At 41.3% G+C, this 20,009-nt stretch overlaps 2 long non-coding RNA genes across 2 annotated transcripts; both read right to left on the reverse strand.

The window, feature by feature from the left end:
- Window positions 1–13,207: 13,207 nt before the first annotated feature.
- On the reverse strand, window positions 13,208–14,938 carry LOC109195576 (uncharacterized). The gene is made up of 2 exons (XR_003217179.1): window positions 14,667–14,938; window positions 13,208–13,813 (listed from the first exon to the last, which is right to left on the reverse strand). It is a non-coding gene; the product is annotated as an uncharacterized LOC109195576 (long non-coding RNA).
- Window positions 14,939–16,089: 1,151 nt separating this feature from the next.
- LOC112844451 (uncharacterized) lies at window positions 16,090–19,460 on the reverse strand. The gene is made up of 2 exons (XR_003217172.1): window positions 19,403–19,460; window positions 16,090–16,187 (listed from the first exon to the last, which is right to left on the reverse strand). It is a non-coding gene; the product is annotated as an uncharacterized LOC112844451 (long non-coding RNA).
- Window positions 19,461–20,009: the final 549 nt, after the last annotated feature.

Below are 20,009 nucleotides of genomic sequence, written 5' to 3' on the forward strand. Positions count from 1 at the left end.
GTTTATTTCCTCACATCCATCTTTCCCCCTTGCTTGCTTCGTCTCCATTGGCTGTCCTCAGGCCTGTGTGTGCCTTCATAGTAAACATGAAGATGTCTGCACTGCGCCACGCTGGTTTGAAGAAAATAATGGAAATAAAAGAAGCAAACAACTGCACTTACTGTGAATTTCATCCAGTTATATGATACAAATTATGTGTGAAACAACGCATGAGTGGATATGAACAAACTTATCAAATACATTGTATTCTATTACACACACACACACACACACACACACACACACACACACTTAAAAAGAACAGCTGAGCAAACACTGTCTGGGACAATGGGGGGCTCTTTTTAGAGAACCGGCTCTTTCAGCTCCAAACCGGCTCTTCAGGTTGTTTTATTGCTTTAATTAATTTATTATTGAAGCGGAAAAAAAGTGCGAGAGAGAGAGAGGGCGAGAGAAAGAAAAAAAAACCACAGCTCGCAATAAGGAGCCGGATCGCGTCGTTCACGTCAAAGATCCAGCTCTAAGAGCCATTTCGTTCACAACCGACACTATACATATATTGACTATATATATATATATATATATATATATATATATATATTTTCCAACCTACACAATCCCCACCAGAAAGACTCTAAAGGAAATGGTGGCAGAGAAGTTCAAGGAGGAAAAGGAGAAAGCAAAGAGAGAAGTGGAGAAGGCTACAGCTGGATATGGATGCCTACTTGGCTGTGACATGTCATTTTATCAATGAACAAGATACACTGTCGACAGTGTTGCTAGGAGTGGGACATTTCTCCAAGGCACATACAGCAGAAAATATTGCTGAGGTGAAAAAGGTTTTGATGGAGGAGTGGGGCATCCAAAATAAAGTCAGATGCCTCGTCACTGATGCAGCACCAAACATGATTTCCTCATCTAAAATATTGAAAGTGCGCCACACAAAGTGCATTGCACATGCTCTGAACCTCATTGTGAGAAAATCAATTGACAACACGCCTGGGCTTGAGGAGATGAGAGGTAAGGCTCGTAAAATGGTAAGATATTTCCGATCTAGCGCAACAGCAAAGGAGAAGCTCTGCCAAATGCAGCAGCAGATGGACAGATCACATCTACAGCTCCTTCAGGAGGTTGACACCAGGTGGAACAGCACATACACCATGCTGCAGTGTCTGTATGAGGAGCGAGAGCCAGTTAGTGCTGCCCTTGTCTCAATGAGAACAGATCTCACACCTGTCACTGCTGGGGAGTACCACTCAGTTAAAGAGTGCCTGGAGGTGCTTTCTCCTTTTTACACAGCCACTACTGAACTTTCTGGAGAGCAGAGAGTATCTGTGTCCAAAGTCATTTCACTTGTCTGCATGCTGCGGTATGCAATTGCTAAAAAACAACCTCAAGTCCTGGATGACAAACCCGCCAGCTGTGCATGAACCTCACAAGAATGCTGGGTGAATGTTCGTCTCACTTGGAAACAATGAGTGTAATGACCATTGCTACCCTGCTTGATCCAAGATTCAAGGCTGTGGGGTTTTGCAGTCAGACCAATGCTCAAGCTGCAGTGAGACGTCTGACTGCAGAATGTGCCACCATCATTGAAAATGAAAAAGACCAGATAATGCCTGTCCCTCCTGCCCCATCTACCTCGTCACAGCCAGAGCCAGCAACCAGTTCTGCAACTCAGTCAGGTATGACTTTTGTTGACCTGAAGTCCATAACACAATGACAGGGTTCCAGCATATTCTAAAAATGTCTCAATAGTAAGAATATGCTTTAATATCCCAATGTTTCAATTCTGTTATTGGAAATATGTGACTATAAGACGTTTTTTAACAAAACTAAAATCTGCTTGTCAAAATATAAATTTCATTAGATATCTTTAGTATCACTTACATTTGAATATTCACATTTGATGTAATGAGCGAACCAAGATATTTCATTTTAAAATACATCTGAAAATGTTATTCTACAAAATGTGCAGCTATTTAATTTCATTAGTCTTTTAGGTGATGGTCTGTGGGATTTGCTGGACAGCCATATGGTGGAGAGGCAGGTGAGGAATGCCACAGCAGATGCCACAGTGGAAGTACAGAGGTACATGGCAGATCCTTTGATTCCCCGGACAGAGGATCCGCTCCACTTCTGGGCAACCAGGAAGAATGTATACCCCCATCTTCATAAACTTGCTTTGCAGTTTTTGTGCATTCCAGCATCATCCGTTCCATGTGAGAGGATCTTCTCTAAGGCAGGAGAAATTATATCCAAGAAAAGGAACAGACTCAGTCCTCGCACAGTGGAACAAATTCTTTTCTTGAATAAAAACCAAACAGAATAACCTTAAATGCATCATGTTTTTATTTGACATGTTCGCAAGAATTCTCCCCTCCCAGTTCACAATCAGTTCTTTCCCCAGTTTCAAAATATATCAGAGATTTAGCAAATATAATATGATCTATAAACACACCTGTCCAGGTGTCCAGTGGTTAATTGCTAAGTACCTGGAGGCAGGACCTCACAGCAGAGGCGCCATAATGTGTTGTATGTTATTATATGTATTTTGCATGTATTTTATTTACCAACATCAGGAAGTGACAGGCAAAGTAATACCACACCATAGTGCATGTTTACATAAGAACGGTTTATTGATTAAATCTATCCATTAGACTAATGATGGCCGCTTGAAGCTGGCGCTCTGGTGCGTACGTAAGTCTGAAGCTTCATTTAGAACACAAGTGATTCAGTGGTTTATAGGCAAGTGAATCATTCGCGGGATTTTGAGTTGATTTTGCTCAATTCATTTTATCTGCCGAAATGAAAAACTTGAAATGTCCAAAATCATGTCTTGATGCATTCTCAATCATCCAGGAAAGTAAATCTCCAAAAGTTGAATCTGTTCATCTGGACGTAGCGTTTTGTGGGAGAAACGTTTCTCCCACAAAACGCTACGTCCAAAATCATGTTTTCATAATGTAAATATCATTACAGCATATGACTTTAGGAACACTTCCATGTGAATTAAAGCTAATGAAGACTACAAAAATGTATTTGACACTATACGTTACATTGCTACACATTTTAGAAAATCATTTTGTTTATTGTTTTAAGGTGACAGTGCACAGGACCCATAAGACCGCATACCTGCATATCTACCAACTTCCAGTGTAGTTCCTGAACTCCACAGCCTCTTCTGTTCCATGCGAGAGGATTTTCTCTTGGGCAGGAGAAATTATTTCTAAGAAAAGAAACAGACTCGGCCAGCGCACAGTAAAACTAATCCTCTTTTTAAATGAAAATAACAAAAGGGCTACCTTACATAGATCATGTTTTTACTTTGCAAGTTCATGGTTAGGGGTGGGTTTTGATTATCGCTTTTCTGATTACAATCCATTCTTTGTAAATTTGTAAATTAACGTTATTATGCCTGAAACACCAGCTTCTCAGGTTAAACCTCACAACATGTCGTCAAACACCATACAGCGAAAACAGTAACTGGGAGCAGGTTTTCAATCAAATTGAATCGGATCCTGTATCGAATCAAAATGATTCTACAAATCAGTGACGATGCAGCCATACTCAGCCCCCCTAAGCATTTTCCCTTTCCAGTTCACAATCAATGCTACCCATAGATCAAAAATATGTATAGGACAATTGGCCTAATCTAATATTTTGTATGAACCTGTCCAGCTGTCCAGTGATTAAATGCACAAGTAGATGGAGGCAGGACTTCACAGCAGGAGCATACTCCATAATGTGCTGTGCATTATCATATGTATATTATATATATTGCCCACTTATTGTATTTACCAACATCAAGGAATCATGAGCAAAGAAAGGCCACACCATGGTGCATGTTTAAATAAGGAAAGTTTATCTTTTTATCTTTTTCAGCCCCCCAGTCGAGAAAACAAAACCAATTACATGTTCAAAGCAACGGAACAGTGGCCCAATATCAGAGAGAACTCCACTCTGGAGTGAGCAGTGATAATTAAGCAGTCCGTTTTATTTTGCAGATTCAAGCTGCTCTTCATAATTTTCGCCACCAGATGTCACCGGAGAGGACTGTGTTGAAAAGGTTCGCGTAATGAACCGTTTTTCAATACAAGCTTCAGTGCTTCAGAAAGCTTCATTTGGCCATCACTACATCATTTGGGCTGCCTCTGCACACACAGCAGTGCGGACGGTCTCTTCTGGCCTCTTCTCCGTGGGTTTAACGAGGCGTGAGGCGGGTTTTCTGCGTGTTTACAGGAGGATGAAGCTGTTTCCGCTGTTCCTGCTCCTCATGAACACACTGACTCTGAGCGCTGTTTGAACGCATATTGTGAATCCGCGGTTTGATTCACACAGCGCGACTGTGTTTGTGAAAGTATGAGAGCGGGTGTGAGAAAGCCCACGACCCGACAGCGTTGCCAACTCCTCAGTAAAAGTCGCTAGAAGCCGCTAAATGATGCCATTGCCTAATTTGCATAATTGTCATGCTAATGTAATTGTAACCTAGGCTGTTGGAGAGAGAAATAACGTCGTGGAAGAGACATAAAGTCAGTAAAAAACATCTTAAATGCATTTAGAATTTATTTAGAACTACAAATTAAATTTATTTTAGCAATTAAATCTTTTTTTTAATGTCACAATTCCAACCGTGCTCCTTTATCTGGGCTTTGACCGGCAAAAGTGACCCGAAACAGGCACTCTGGTGGAGTTACTTTGTGTGTGTTCATAAGTAGTTTTAAACTTTATGGTCCACAAAACAACATAACAGTAAAAGAAGAACTGACTGCGTTACAGTCAGTGAGGGAGCCCTGCCCTGATAGCAGCTGGGGGAGGACTATCCTCCGCCTGTGAGCGCTTTGGCACGGGCGAGGTGCCCACGGCAGCACCGCTGCTTAGTGAGAGTAAGAGCGATATGCGCTTTCTGTTAGGTGCAGGCTGTGTGCAGACAGGAATAGGACCCAAGGTGCAGACTCCGGAGACCAAAGGTGAACTCAAAACAGCTTTAATACTGAACTCAAAAAGGGGTAACATAACATAACTGGAAAAAATCAAAATAAACTTAAACCAGAGGACTAACAGAACACACAGCTAAGTAAACGGTAGAACGCGACAGAGAGCACAGGAAAACACAGGGCTTAAATACGCAGAGGGAGTAATCAGGGAATGGGCAACAGGAGGGAAACACAGCTGGGGCAAATCAGGACTAACGAGACAAAGAAGCGTAAACTGAACACACTGAGAAAAGACAGAGACCTTCAAAGTAAAACAGGAAACACAACACAGACTGAACTTACAGACAGACACTGACTGGATGTGGGGATACAGCAAACTAAGGATACACAGAGACGCGAACTAGACAAGGGGATACAGCTGACAGGGGAGACAGAGCAACTAGAGACGACAGACAAAAACCATAAGACAGAACTCAAAGAAACCAAAGACTAGAAATTATAAATAATATAACAAACTCAAAAACCCTGGGTCAACGACCCAGGCCTCCTAACACTTTCACGTCAAAAAGTCGCCATAAACAAGTCTCTAATAACGCCAGAAGAAGTGGCCAGACTTGTTGCTACTCGCGTTTTAGAAAAAAAAAGTCGCTAAAGGGGTCTGAAAACAGCTAAATATAGCGACAAAGTTAATTTAAATGTTTAACTCCATATATGAAATGTTTCTGATCTTTGAATTCTGTTTGATTAAAGACTTTCTTCATGACACAAATGAGATTTCAGTGTATTAATAGAACTAAATAAGCTCAGAGTTGAAAGGCTGCAGTATTATGTACGTGCTTCACTGTCAGTATCTTCAGGGGGATTCAAAGGGAAACATCAAACTGCTGTAATGAGATAAACTAGTTGGGCTGAACACATTTATCTGTAGTTTGTCTCCATCCAGGATCATCAGAATATAATGAACATGTATGAAGAGCCAAAAAATGCTGCTCCCCTCTCAGCATGATGAGCTCCAGCCTTTGTTAACAGGACAACAGGAAACATGAGACAACTTTCAGAGACAGTAACCAACTGTGGCCACAAGATGGCAGCAGCTGATCTGAGATCCTTTATTGGACAGAACGACTCTGCTCTGTGACGTCATCAGAGAGACGGCCTTCACTTTGATAGATCTGACGTCATGTCTGCACTGCGATGATGAAAGCTGATAAACACATTGTTATTGATCCATGAAATCACCTCTGTCCTCTCAAGTGTAGCTGTTTACAGAGCTAAAGAAGTCCTTCATCATCAAAACAGACAAACATGGATTTTCTGTATTAAGTGACGTCATCCTCACTCTAACCTCTTACATACATTCTGTTCAGTTTTCCTGCTGTGAGAAATAAACTGTGTGCAAATATAAATGCAGGGAAACATCCATTAATCACAGGTGAGCCGTTTGTTTCTGACTCACATTAAATGAGGCTTCAGGTGTAAATACCTCAGAAGTGTTTCTGAGTTCAGTAGAACCAGACCCAGTCAACCATCATGGCCTCCACAGCACTACACAATGCAACAGAAAGGCCTTCATCATCTGCTGAAGCACCTCTGAACCACGACGCTCTCCCTGCATCTAAAAGCTGTTAGTCAGGATGAGATGCTGCTGTGATCGCTCACAGTTTACCTGTGAGATCTTTGTAAATATTGTCTTTGTTTCTGAAGGAAACACCTTTAGTCTGTTTTTATTTGGAGTGCAGATCTGGGCGTCCATCACTTTAACCTGCACACGTTTAGTTATTGAGTGGAGTTGATGTTTGGCAGCATTTTATAAGTGACAGTTCATGAACGGTGCAGGAACAGAGGACGCCTGACCATCCTACCTGTGTCAGTAAGAAAACTTTCATCACAACTTCACAACTTAACACAACTGAAACCTGAATTCTGTGTTGCATAGTTTACTAACAGTGTGACAGCAACAGGTCTGTGCTAGACAGACCTGTTGCTGTCCACATGTTTTTCATATTGTTTTTATTTTCATCTAAAAGTTTACTGTAGTAATTTCTTTTGCTGCTTCTTATAATTATTATCAGTTTATTCTTTTACTTCTTGTAGGTTTGTTCAGCTTCTATTGTTCTTTTCTTTAAAACATCTTGAATATAGATGTTCAACACGTTCTCACTCCTAACTCGTCAAATGTGCGACGCATGGTCAGGCTCCCTCTGCTTCACTTATTGACGCGCCGGGTACCCCCCTCGCATCGACAATTGACGTGCAGGGTCCTCTTAGGCTGCGTTCACACTGCAGGTCTTAATGCTCCCATTTTTTGATCAAATACGATTTTTTTGTCTGACAGCAAACGCGCTCTAGTGTGAACGCTCAAAGCGCCCGCATGCTCAAAAGAAGACGTCACACACAACGCGCTCTGTTTAGACCCAGACCAAACAGTATTGTTTGACTGATGGCATTAATATAGAGACTCGTTTCGGACTTTACATTTCCCAATTTTGCTTTAAGTTAAAAAGTTATTTTGTTATTTACATTTGGCCTAATAATGATCCTTATTGCTTCAAAGGATAGTTGCAGTTTTCTGTCAGAATCTGCAGATTATACAGTACAAATAAAATGTTCACGTTTCTCCAACGTTGTCTTCCCAACAGTTTCACTGGATGGCCAGGAAGCATTCATGATGTCTCCTCAGGCGCTTCTCCGGCGCTGATAATTGGCGTCTGTCTTGTGTCAGTGATGTAAAAGACGGATTTAATGCCACATGACCATCAAACAGCAGTCGCTTTCTAAAACATCGGATATGTATCGGATTCAGTATCACATACGAAAGTGACCCAGATCGGATTTGAAAATATCGGATTTGTGCCGTTCACACTGTCACACCATGATCGGATATGGGTCACATAGGGTCAGAAAAGTCAGACTGACGCGCTTTCGCCTGCAGTGTGAACGCAGACCGATTGAACTGTTGAATACTATAGAGATCCCTAAATGTTGTTTACTGATGACAAGAGATTGCTGTGGAAGAGTCTGTTGTCTGTATATTTCTATATTTCCAAAATGACACAGTAGTGACCAGAGGTGGGTAGTAACGAGTTACATTTACTCCGTTACATTTACTTGAGTACTTTTTTGAACAAGTGCCAAGGTCGGTCTCCTCAGCAGAATTACTTTCCCTTCGTCAGAGCAGCGCTGGGCTCTTTAAATCACAGACAAACAGTATCCCACATTCTTGATTTTTAGTTCACAAACACTTGTTGTAATGACTAACTACTCCTGACATTTTGGAGATGTTAGCTCTTTATACAGTAAAGTTACAGCGGGATACAAATAATATCAGGCTGATCCTGCCACGATTTGTTCCCCCTGATCAAATCATGGACAAACAGGATCCCACAGCTGTTTATGTTTTTGAACCCATTTTGCACAGAGAGGCATTTTTTTAAAATGTATTGATAGCAATGTTGGATATTATTACACAGGAAAAAAACAACTACAGTAAAATAATCACACGTGACGCCTCTGCCTTTGTAAATGGAGGGACAGTAACTGCGTGTAAAACCTGCAGACAGTCAGATGAACAGTATTTTGTCTCTATCTGCCATTCTGCACTTCATCTCATGTAAACAATAACGTAGCGCACAGCGTGACGTGAAAAAAGCACATACCTTTGACGTTGCGTGACGAACTCTGTATTCCTCGTCCACACGTAAACGCAAAAAATTAGTTTTAAAAATCTCAGTTTTTGGTGAATCGAAACGCCGTTTACGTGTGGACGAAACAGCTGCGTTTTCACAAATACCCGTGTAGGTGCGGACGCAACGTAAAAGAGTTAGTAGTTTATTTTATTACTACCTGCAGATTACTTGTATTTGCTTAATTGTTTACTAAATGTTTGAGGTGTGAAATAAACCGCAATGGAGCAAAACATGGGTGTGTGTGGTTGGAGGGTGTGTTTGTGCGCACAAGGGGGGTGGGCAAATTTTTCTTGTAAAACAAAGGGGACCCAGCAAAAAAAGTTTGGGAACCACTGGTTTAAACGATGTTAGTACAGAAATATTAGCTTCTGTCATGACTGATGAAGTTACTAGTTAATAAAGTTTGCAGTAAAGTGATTAATCGCAGCCACAGATTGACTGTAAATATCTCGATTAGCTTCAATGCATCTGTAATAAATATGTGCAAGTTTCAGTGCTTCGTTTAAACTGTATGATACTTATACTGACCCAGGGTCAGTGTAAATACAATCCTAGCTGTGTGAACAAAGCCTGGCTCCTTTAATCCTGCAGGACAAACCTCAGGATGCAGGTTATTAGAAGCTTACAGTGACGTGGACATCATGCATCATGCAAAGACTGCCAGACTCTGTAATACTGTAAATGATCAGTGACTCAGGTTAACACTAAACTTTAAACAGTCCCTCTGTGTCTCTGTGTGTGCTGAACATTTAGGATTGAGTCAGGCTGCATCAGCTGAAGCTGTTATTTGTATATATCAGTATTTTTTTTAATTCAGGTGTGGGCAGTAGTAATAAGGGGGCATTAGTCCAAGATGGCGGCCAACCAAACCGGTTTGACCAGTTTCGTGCGTGTGCGCATGCGCGTTCAGGTGTGGAAACACACAGGGCGTCAGAGGGGTTATATGAGTTTATGTGTTTTTAACTGGGTTTTAATTTAAACAAACTATAGGGTTTTTAATTAAACTATTTTTATCACTTCGGTGTATCTCAACATTCAGTTATGCAGACATTTGTGTTCTTAAAAGCAATTCTTTGTTTTGCGGGCGGAGTGGAAGCCGTTTTGGTTCACAGTGCACCTTAACAAAGAGGGGATGCTTTTTATTTACATCTAGTCAAAAGTGTTGGTAATAGTGTTTTAATCACACTAATTTTATAATTCTGACAATATCTCAGCTTGCAGCGATGCATGCATTTTATTTTAAAAACGGCACAAGTGGGAATTTCTTCTGAATGGGTAATGTCAGCTTGTTCACAAGCGTTTCATTTAATCAAACCACTAGTTTTAATTTAACGAGTTTTTACGCATCTACTGGGGTTTCTTTCACGGGTTGATGAGATTATTTTATTTAAAAAATCGGGATTTTGGAATGTTGAACCAGGGGCGGAGAGGGGGGGTTTGAAAGAGGAGTGAAAGAGGCCATCTATGTCCACTGTGAGCGACCATCTTTGAACAGAGGCGGTGGTTTACGACACCAACTGTCTGCCATCTATAATCCAGTTTTGAGTTCCCTCCCCAGACGCCTTAACGCCCACTCACATCCTGGGCCATCTGACCTCAGGAATTCACATGACAAGGTGGGGCCAGGTTTCACAATGAGCTCACCCGAAACCCTGGCTGATTAGGTCCCACACCCGCTTTCACACCTTGGCGCATGTGATTAGAGGATCACCAGGGGGTCCTTTGTCCCTCCTTGGGGGATACTCCAAGTTTAAATCTGGGACTCTCGGCCATTTGACCTTAGAACTGAAGAAGCTTCTCGGATGAGAGGTGAAACGTCTTCAAGCAACTTAAAGAAGTCCAGATGCTTTTCTTTGCAAACTCCTTTGACTAAAGAACCAATTCAATTCAATTCAATTGTATCTATATGGCGCCAAATCACAAGAAAAGTAGCCACAAGGCGCTTTATATTGTACAGTAGATACAGAGAAACCCCAACAATCATATGACTCCTTATGAGCAAGCGACAGTTCGAAGGAAAAACTCCCTTTTAACAGGAAGAAACCTCCGGCAGAACCAGGCTCAGGGAGGGGCGGGGCCATCTGCTGCGACCGGTTGGGGTGAAAGAAGAAAAACAGGATAAAGACATGCTGTGGAAGAGAGACAGAGATTAATAACAGATATGATTCAAACACATGGTGAGTGAGAAAGGTGACTGGAAAGGAAAAACTCCTCGTGTGTCATAGTGGTCTGATCAGACAATATATTTACCCTTCTGTGCCATTTCATGTTTAGGTCAGTTATGTTTGTTTAGGTCAGTTATATTTCTTTGTGCAGTCATTTGGTTTGTTAAGTTTGCAGTTCTTTGCCTGAGTTCAGTTTTGTTTCTTTGACATTTTTTATGAGCTTAACATTAATTACTTTTGTAAATATAATATTTGGGTTAAATGAATGAAAACTTTGTTTTTCTAATAATTCTTGTGACTCCTTCTGCTTTTTCAACTTGGTTCATCACACAGCCCTAAATATTTGTTTAATGTCCTGGTCAAATATTACTCCAAGGTGTTACTGGAGGCCAAGGTAATGCCATCCAGAGCAAGTATCTGGTTAGATACCATATTTCTAGGTATTTTAGGGCCAAGTATAATCAGCAGCATAAAGTTAGTTGTCACCCAGGTCTTTATATCAAGCTCTGCTGTGTTCAAGCTATTAATTACTGCGCGCAGGAGAGCCAAAACACACATCAAACATTAAAGTTCAGTTATGCCAGCTTTAACCTTGGGATGCCTCAGCTTCTCTTTTATATCCCCCACACTCAACTCTCTGCATCAGGAAGCTCCTGCCAATGGTCACCCTGGGAGTTTCGTCCTTCTACACCCTAACAGTTAGCAGATAACGTAGTGAAGCATCGCCAAGCAGTTTTCACAAGGTCATGCTGACACAAAATTTGACTGACTTTAAACACTGGTCACTTCAGGTGTTGCTCTGATATACAGGAAATGACATCACGGCTCAAACTCTTTGTCAGTAAACCATTTCTTTATTTAACATATAAAATTTTGGTTTAATTGTTGCAGGATTTCATTACACAAACAAGCTGGAAAAAAACCTGCAGAACACATGGATCAATGCATTCAATAAAAATATAACAGGAAACAGATTTCTTAATCAAACTGCTGGAACAAAGTGAACCACTCAACACAAACACTACAGTAGAACAGTTTAGAAAGCTTACAATGTAACAAGAGGCACATTTTCATTCATAGCTGCCTCATCAGATCTTTACAGAAGACTCCACCTGAACTCTGTGGAGCCTGATCTCAAGGCTTTAAGTCTGACCCTGAAACCAGAAGAGGATCTTTCTGTCTCTGCAGATTCACTGTGATCCAGAGATGGCAATGATTTCAGTCCTGCATCACGCTGATGTTTGCTGAGGGGTCTGAAAAATGCTTTTGCCATGATGTAATCTGTAATTTCCACAAAGTATGCTGATCAGTGTAATTTTCAATGATTGAACTGTAGTAGAGACGAGCAAACATATTGGTAGATCTGAGAAGAGAGAACTTTTGTTATGAAAATGATTTTAATCTTTTACACATGATTGCATTTGAGCTTATTAAAGAGCTGTGGCTCCTGGTCAAGTGAAGGTCAGAAACTCTTGGCAGGCGTTAAGGATCAGCCAATACACGGTGAGGAGGACAGGAGCTCTGAAAGGAATGGCAACACACCTGCTTACATACGCCTGGAGTGATTTTTATCTTTTATTACTTATATTCTTTAGAGTTAAGATTTAAGTTTTTATCATTTATACCTTATATCTTTGAGTAAGTTTTAAGTTTCAGTTCAGTTTGAGTAAGTTTCCTTCATGGTTCGAGTGTGACATTTACCCTAGAAATCACACAGAGTTCAGCTGTGTAGGTGCACAGGCCTGATGTCTGGCTAAGACGAGCAGTGTGAGGAGCAGAGGTGCAGACGGGGTCATGACACATACATAGCCTACACAGCAGGCACCCACACATACACACACACTCACATACACACACACACACACACCATAACAGATCTATTTTGGTAGGTAAGAAGTGAAGATGTGTTTTGCTGCAAATGCAAATTATGCCGGCAGATTGTCAGATGCTTACAGGAAGTATACCTGATCTATGGGAAGATAAGGAAGCGTACGTGGGGCGACACCGGGAGGGAGATGAGACGTGATGTTCTGTAAACTATGTTAAAGTTAGCAGGAACATTTTGTGGTTTAAGTGATGTAAGCTGTACTTTGTCTATTTTTGCAAAAGAGGGGGGCTTTGTTATTGTACCCATATAAAACCTTTGTCTAATCATCGTGAGTTCAGTTCGATTGCTGACTTTGCCCAGCTTCGGACTCCACGCGTGTTATCAATAAATCTTTGTTTTGATCACATCTTCCGGACCAGAGTTGTTATTTGCTTGTGAGCCCTCCGTACTCCTTTTCTCCAACTTTTGAACCTTAACATTGCACAGAGAAGATAATTTAGTAAATGTTTTTGAACATTGGTAACAGTAAACTTCATAATCATTATGCAAATTTTTACTCTGTGAATGGTACTCATGTCCATTGACCAGTGGTTGTTGATCAATGCTCATAAGAATTTGCATATTAATGATGAAGAAATTGACCTCACAGCCCATTGTTCATTCATTGGGCCGGTTTCAGTCGTTATGCAAATGTACTGTTTACAAGATTAACGTAAAAGCAGGAATCAAGACGTAACAGTTTATTTGTAACATGGAATCGTTTCTGAGTGGAGTATGAACTGAGATTACTCAAACTCTTTCACAGATGAAGTTCTCTTTCATGTGTCTGCGTTCATGCTTAGTATGATCACATGATTGTGAAAAGGTTTTGTCACAGTGTCTGCACTTGTATGGTTTCTCTCATGTGTGGACTCGTTTATGCTTTTCAAGCTGATGTGCACTGATGAAGGATGACCCACACTGATCGCAGACATGCTTTTTAACGCCACTGTGAAGGAGTTCATATTGTTTGAAGTCCTTTGAAGTGGTGAAGCCTCTCCCGCATTCTTTACAGTAGTTCATTTTGTCTCCAGTGTGTCTACGTTGATGTATTTTCAGAGTCCTTCAATGACTTAAAGTTTTTCCACAAAGGTCACAACAAAAGTCTTTCCCACAGCGATGACAGGGTTGAGAACTTGATCCATCTGTGTCGCTCTGCTTCTAAACAAAAACACAAAGACAGTGTAAGTCAGTCCTTCAACATTTTTATCCTGAACGTCACCTGAAATAAAGAGCATCTCTGTTAATAGACCTCTCTGCATCGAATCATATCTGTTATTAATTTCTGTCTCTCTTCCACAGCATGTCTTTCATCCTGTTTTCCTTCTTCACCCCAACCGGTCGCAGCAGATGGCCGCCCCTCCCTGAGCCTGGTTCTGCCGGAGGTTTCTTCCTGTTAAAAGGGAGTTTTTCCTTCGAACTGTCGCCAAAGTGCTTGCTCATAGGGGGTCATATGATATGATTGTTGGGGTTTTCTCTGTATTTATTATTGTGCGATCTATTGTACAATATAAAGCGCCTTGAGGCGACTTTTGTTGTGATTTGGCGCTATATAAATAAAATTGAATTGAATTGAATTGAATCTGCCAAAGTCCAATTACATTTTACTGTTTACATTATCACACTCAGCTCAATTTAATGTGCTATAAAAAGGATAAGAGTAAAAACATTAAAGTAATACTAGTTTAATGCTACAATAACAGTAAAATGGTAAATGGTAAATGGCCTGTATTTATATAGCGCTTTACATATCCAGACATCCACCCATTCACACACACAATTCACACACTGGTGATGGCAAGCTACATAGTAGCCACAGCCACCCTGGGCGCACTGACAGAGGCGAGGCCCCCCACAATTCTCAAACACTATCCCTAAAAACCTGTGATTAGAGTCTGAATAATCAGTCAGAGCTGCCTTTCCATGCAGTAGAATTGCTAACATGCTAACACACTTTGATGAGCAGAGATGTTTCAAACAGTCGGGCTGACAAGATAAAAATATAAATACATACCTCACAGTAACTGCACTTGTAGAGTCTTTCTGGTGTGGATCTGTTGGTGTCGTCTCAGGTAACGTGGAGATTTAAAAGTCTTCTCACACAGGTCACATTTATAAGGTCGTTCCTCAGTGTGGGTAAACATGTGACGTCGTAACTCTGTGTTTGTAGTAAACTGTTTACCACACTGATCACAGCTGTACACATCATGTCCGGTGTGAATGCGTAGGTGTGTATTTCGGCTCCCTATCCGGCTGAAAGTTTTTCCACAGACGTCACAGCTGTACGCCTTAATTCCAGAGTGGGTAACTAGATGACTCTGTAAGCTGTTACTGTGAGTAAAAGCTCTGCCACACTGATCACAGGTGTACGCTTTAACTCCACTGTGGAGGAGTTTGTGTGTTTTTAAGTGTGAAATGTGCGTAAAAGACTTTCCACACTCGTCACAGCTGAATGGTCTCTCTCCACTGTGGATGAGTTGGTGTGCTTTTAAGTTTCCAGACGTGGTAAAAGACTTTCCACAGTCTCCACAGCTGAATGGTCTCTCTCCAGTGTGGATGAGTTGGTGTGATTTTAATGTTCGAGAGTGGGTAAAAGACTTTCCACAGTCTCCACAGCTGAACGGTCTCTCTCCAGTGTGGATTGGTTTGTGTCTTTTTAAGCTTCCAGAGTGGGTAAAAGACTTTCCACACTCGTCACAGCTGAATGGTCTCTCTCCAGTGTGGATCAGTTGGTGTGTTTTTAAGTATCCAGACTGCGTAAAAGACTTTCCACAGTCTCCACAGCTGAACGGTCTCTCTCCAGTGTGGATTAGTTGGTGTGTTTTTAAGTTTCCAGAGAGGGTAAAAGACTTTCCACAGTCTCCACAGCTGAATGGTCTCTCTCCAGTGTGGATGAGTTTGTGTGTTTTTAAGTTTCCAGAGTGGGTAAAAGACTTTCCACACTCGTCACAGCTGAACGGTCTCTCTCCAGTGTGGATGAGTTGGTGTCTTTTTAAGCTTCCAGAGTGGGTAAAAGACTTTCCACACTCGTCACAGCTGAACGGTCTCTCTCCACTGTGGATGAGTTTGTGTGTTTTTAATGTTCCAGACTCGGTAAAAGACTTTCCACAGTCTCTACAGCTGAACGGTCTCTCTCCAGTGTGGATGAGTTTGTGATTTTTTAAGTGTCCAGACGTGGTAAAAGACTTTCCACAGTCTCCACAGCTGAACGGTCTCTCTCCACTGTGGATGAGTTTGTGTGTTTTTAAGTGTCCAGCCTGCGTAAAAGAATTTCCACACTCGTCACAGCTGAACGGTCTCTCTCCACTGTGGATTAGTTGGTGTGTTTTTAAGCTTCCAGACCTGGTAAAAGACTCTCCACAGTTTCCACAGCTGAACGGTCTCTCTCCGGTGTGGATGACCTGATGCATTTTTAGGGAAGCTTTCACAGTAAAATCTTTCCCAAACTCGTCACGGTTGTATTTTTTCTTCCACTTCTTTCGTCAACAAAATTGTCGGCCTCCTGAGAGCGCGGACTTCTCGATCCACGTTGGTCCTGCAGTGACAGAGATACAAACAGAGGCAGTGATTTGTGGGAAATACATTATTCTAACCGGCCTTTTATTAGTGGTATTTTGTGAGCTTTTATTAAATAAGTATTTATACTTATTTTCATACACACATTGCAAATGTGCTCATGAGAGTTGGCATTCAGTCTTTTGAGGGTCAATGCAAACACGTTTACAGACACAGATAAATATTAGACTTGTTTCTAGGGCAAAGATTAGAGACATTTGGCTGTGCCTGTACGCCTGCTCAGTGAGATTAGCACAGAATGTACTCTGGATGTTTCAGAGACGTGTACGAGGAGAAAAAACAGCAGGAAACACAGAGTGTGAGACGGTGAGGACGGTTTTTAAGTGTTATAGAAGTCAAGTAACTGACGCATATTATGATATCTGCTTACGTATTGTGAGGCTGGACTTGAATATACAAAAGTAGTGTGATGTGTGCTTCCTAGTTGAGATCTCTGTAAGTGAGTGATGCTGCAGACCTCTCCTGCGTACATGTAATCAATAAATCATTGTTTGACTGGACTTCTCTCGAGTGTTGGTTGTTTTTTCTCGAACTCAAATAAAAGGATCGGGACAGGGTGAAATGCAGTCGTGAAACAAACTGAACATTCAAACTCCCTCCATTAACACTAGTTTTAAACCCGAGGCTGGTAGTGATGTGAAGTTCACAAGTTTGCTCTAAGAGTCGATTCTTTGTAGTGAATGAGGTTATTTAGCTTCTTTTGTCACAAGAAGCTAAATAACCTCCCCTACCCCACCCGCTTCTATCTATCTATATACACATACATATATACACATATATATGTGACGCCCACAAGTGTATGGTCACAATTATAATTTTTTGTGAATTGTTTTTGATGTAAATGACCTGATTTTATGGTGGTATTGCACTTTTCATTTAGAGTTATGGACAATGTAATTGCGTGGCATTGCCACAAGGGGGAGATAGCGCTGAGTGCGATAGGCTGTTGCAACGCTTCTGTGCCTCAGACGAGGAAGAGCCTGCAGACCGAACGCAACTCATGTCTCCTGTCTTTGCTTTTCTGTTAAAAAAACAGTTTCAAAACAGTCCCATCGAAGGCCTGTAACACATACATATATATATATAAGGGCTGCCACAAACGATTATTTTGATAGTCGACTAGTCACCGATTATTTTCGCGATTAGTCGACTAATCAGATCATGCAGCCACGTACAACATACAGCTTATTGCACCAGCATGCATCTGCTCTTAAATAACTATCATTAGCTTACAGCTTTGAGTGTTTAAGGTATGTGCTAACTAAAATTAAAGACAAGATGATAGTTTATTAAATTTTAATGACATTTGTAGTTTGTTTGGTGGAGTTTAAAAACTCAGCCGTCTGCTCCTTGCTATCTAAAATATAACAGGACACCGGAGTATATTCTCAAGCATCTCACACTTCTGATAATCAGTTGTCTGTTTGACGTTTATTCAGCTGTGTAAAAACTATAACTTTAATCTCAGCCAACCCGATTTACTCAGGAGCAAATAAAATACTAAAAAAAAGCCGAACAATATCATTTTTAAGTTATCTAAGTGACTAATATATCATGTTTAACCTGAGTAGCGAAAGACGGCGGTGGGTTTGAAAACTATTTCCCGGGAGTCCGGTGTTCTTAGCGGCTCTAGTGAGCCGTCAGCCCCAGCTAGCTATCGAGCTGGTGGGTAACAGACGTCTCCGAAACGTCGGACCACTTTTGAAAATATGTGATGTCTTGATAAACTGAGCAGATATTTGAGGTTTACACAGCTACATTCTCGCCTGAAAATATGTTAAACGTTTATTTGTGACCCAGAAAGAATAATAAGAGTGATATTAAAACTAACTAGCTGCCACCATTGTTGACAACTGAGCTTGGCCGCGCTATGAATTCTGGGACACAGCTTCTTCTTCTTCGGGGTTTAACGGCAGCTGGCATCCTTGTACATGCAGTGCTGCCATCTTCTGTTTCAGTCCGTTATTACACTCTTAAATCCTACTACTTATTCCTGCGTCTTTTGGGATCTTACAAAGCTTCAAACGACGCGTCGACTATTAAATTAGTCGTCGACGATTTTAATAGTCGACGTAATCGTGACTAGTCGACTAATCGTGGCAGCCCTAATATATATATACATACTAATTATGTCCTGGGTTTTAACTAATTAATAATACCAAAGGAAACATCACAAAAAACACTTAAGGTCATGAAAATTAATTGCGATTTAGTAATTCACCGAGGCATCCACCTTATTTATTGAAAAGTATCGGTATTGGTATCGGCGATACTGGCCCGAATTTACTTGGTATCGGATCGATACCAAAATATGCAGTATCGCACACCACTACCATCAAGCGGTGCGGCTTCATAGCTGAGCAAAGTCGTACTGAAACATTTGACAGATTTTCGAGCACCGTGTACATAAATCGTTTCGAGGTCAGTAAACACAACCAGAGTTACATAAGGCACGCGGGATTATAAGGGCGCTGTTGATTTTCAGAAAAATCAAAGGATTGATTTTAAGTGCGCAGTATTTCCAAAAACACGGTAATAACGACGGCCCGCTAGCATGCTCTACCAAAAATAGTGCTTTGTTGTGTATCTGACGGACGAAAGTCAAACTAGTTCCACACCACTGAAGTTGCAGCATTTTTACAAACCAGTTCTGGTTCATCCGTTTCATTTAACGGCCCACCATGTGCTTATGTAAACATATGCACTGCGCATGCGTGTTTTACCCATATTCTATCCAATATTTCATTTTCCTATCGTTGCCTAAAATTACACCGGTATTACCGTGAACGGTATGATATAGCCCAGCCCTACACGTGTCAGTATTTATGTCTCCAGATTGTTTGTATAGTGAGCCATTAAGACTGTACTCTTGGTACAGTTTTTATTTTTGCTGCTTTGTCTTACACTGTCAAACAAACACAGATTTGCAGCGTTTGTATGTGTGTGCCAAAGCAAATGTGCCAGGCCTCAAAGACAATGGGTGGTTTGCACAACAAAAGGAGGATGTGAATCGAGTATACGACCTGTACAAATCTCAGCAGGGGTGATTAACACCTCGGGACTTGCACCAGAAAATAAAAAAGTCAGCAATTCTAGTAGGTGTTGGTTTCAAGGGATTTCTGCAAATTTGCGCAGGGTTAGTAAATCTAGTGTTGAAGTTAGCTCGGTGCTTACCTTTAGATGAGCCCACAAACCGAGAGAAACTCCGTGATGAAGCTGGAACTCTTTCCAAACACAGGAAACAGGTCAGGGAGCAGAGACCCACGTGGTTCACGCTGATCTCAGCTACGATCCAGGAGACAAGGGTGTGCAGATCGATGCAGATATCGATCCAAACGTTGGTAGTGGTATATGATCGATACTTTAGTTTGTTTCTCTCCTGGAGGTTCACTATTTACTCGCTGTGGATGAAAAAGCAGCTCTGTCTGTGTGAACACCTCTTCTTATGCGGCAGACGCACTTTGCTCCGCCCCCTTCTTCCTGCCCTGCTGGGATTTGTTACTGTGCCGTCACGTGACTCAGATGCGCTCAGAAGACGCATTTGGACTGCAGAGAGAGAGAAAGAGGAGCAACATGTGGAGATATTTTATGACTGTAAATGAAAATGCTGGAGAACAGCTGCAAGGCTGTCAAGCCACAGGGGACCACAACAAGCTGTAGAGTTCAGCTTATTTTCACACCTCAGTTAAATGCTTTGACTGAAGTCTCACTGCACACACTCAAACTTAGTGTTTGTGTACACCTTGGTCATTATAACCTGACACTGATCAGTGCTGCTCTG

This window comes from Oreochromis niloticus, unplaced genomic scaffold (genome assembly GCF_001858045.2).
Source record: "Oreochromis niloticus isolate F11D_XX unplaced genomic scaffold, O_niloticus_UMD_NMBU tig00000235_pilon, whole genome shotgun sequence".
Classification (NCBI taxonomy): domain Eukaryota; kingdom Metazoa; phylum Chordata; class Actinopteri; order Cichliformes; family Cichlidae; genus Oreochromis; species Oreochromis niloticus.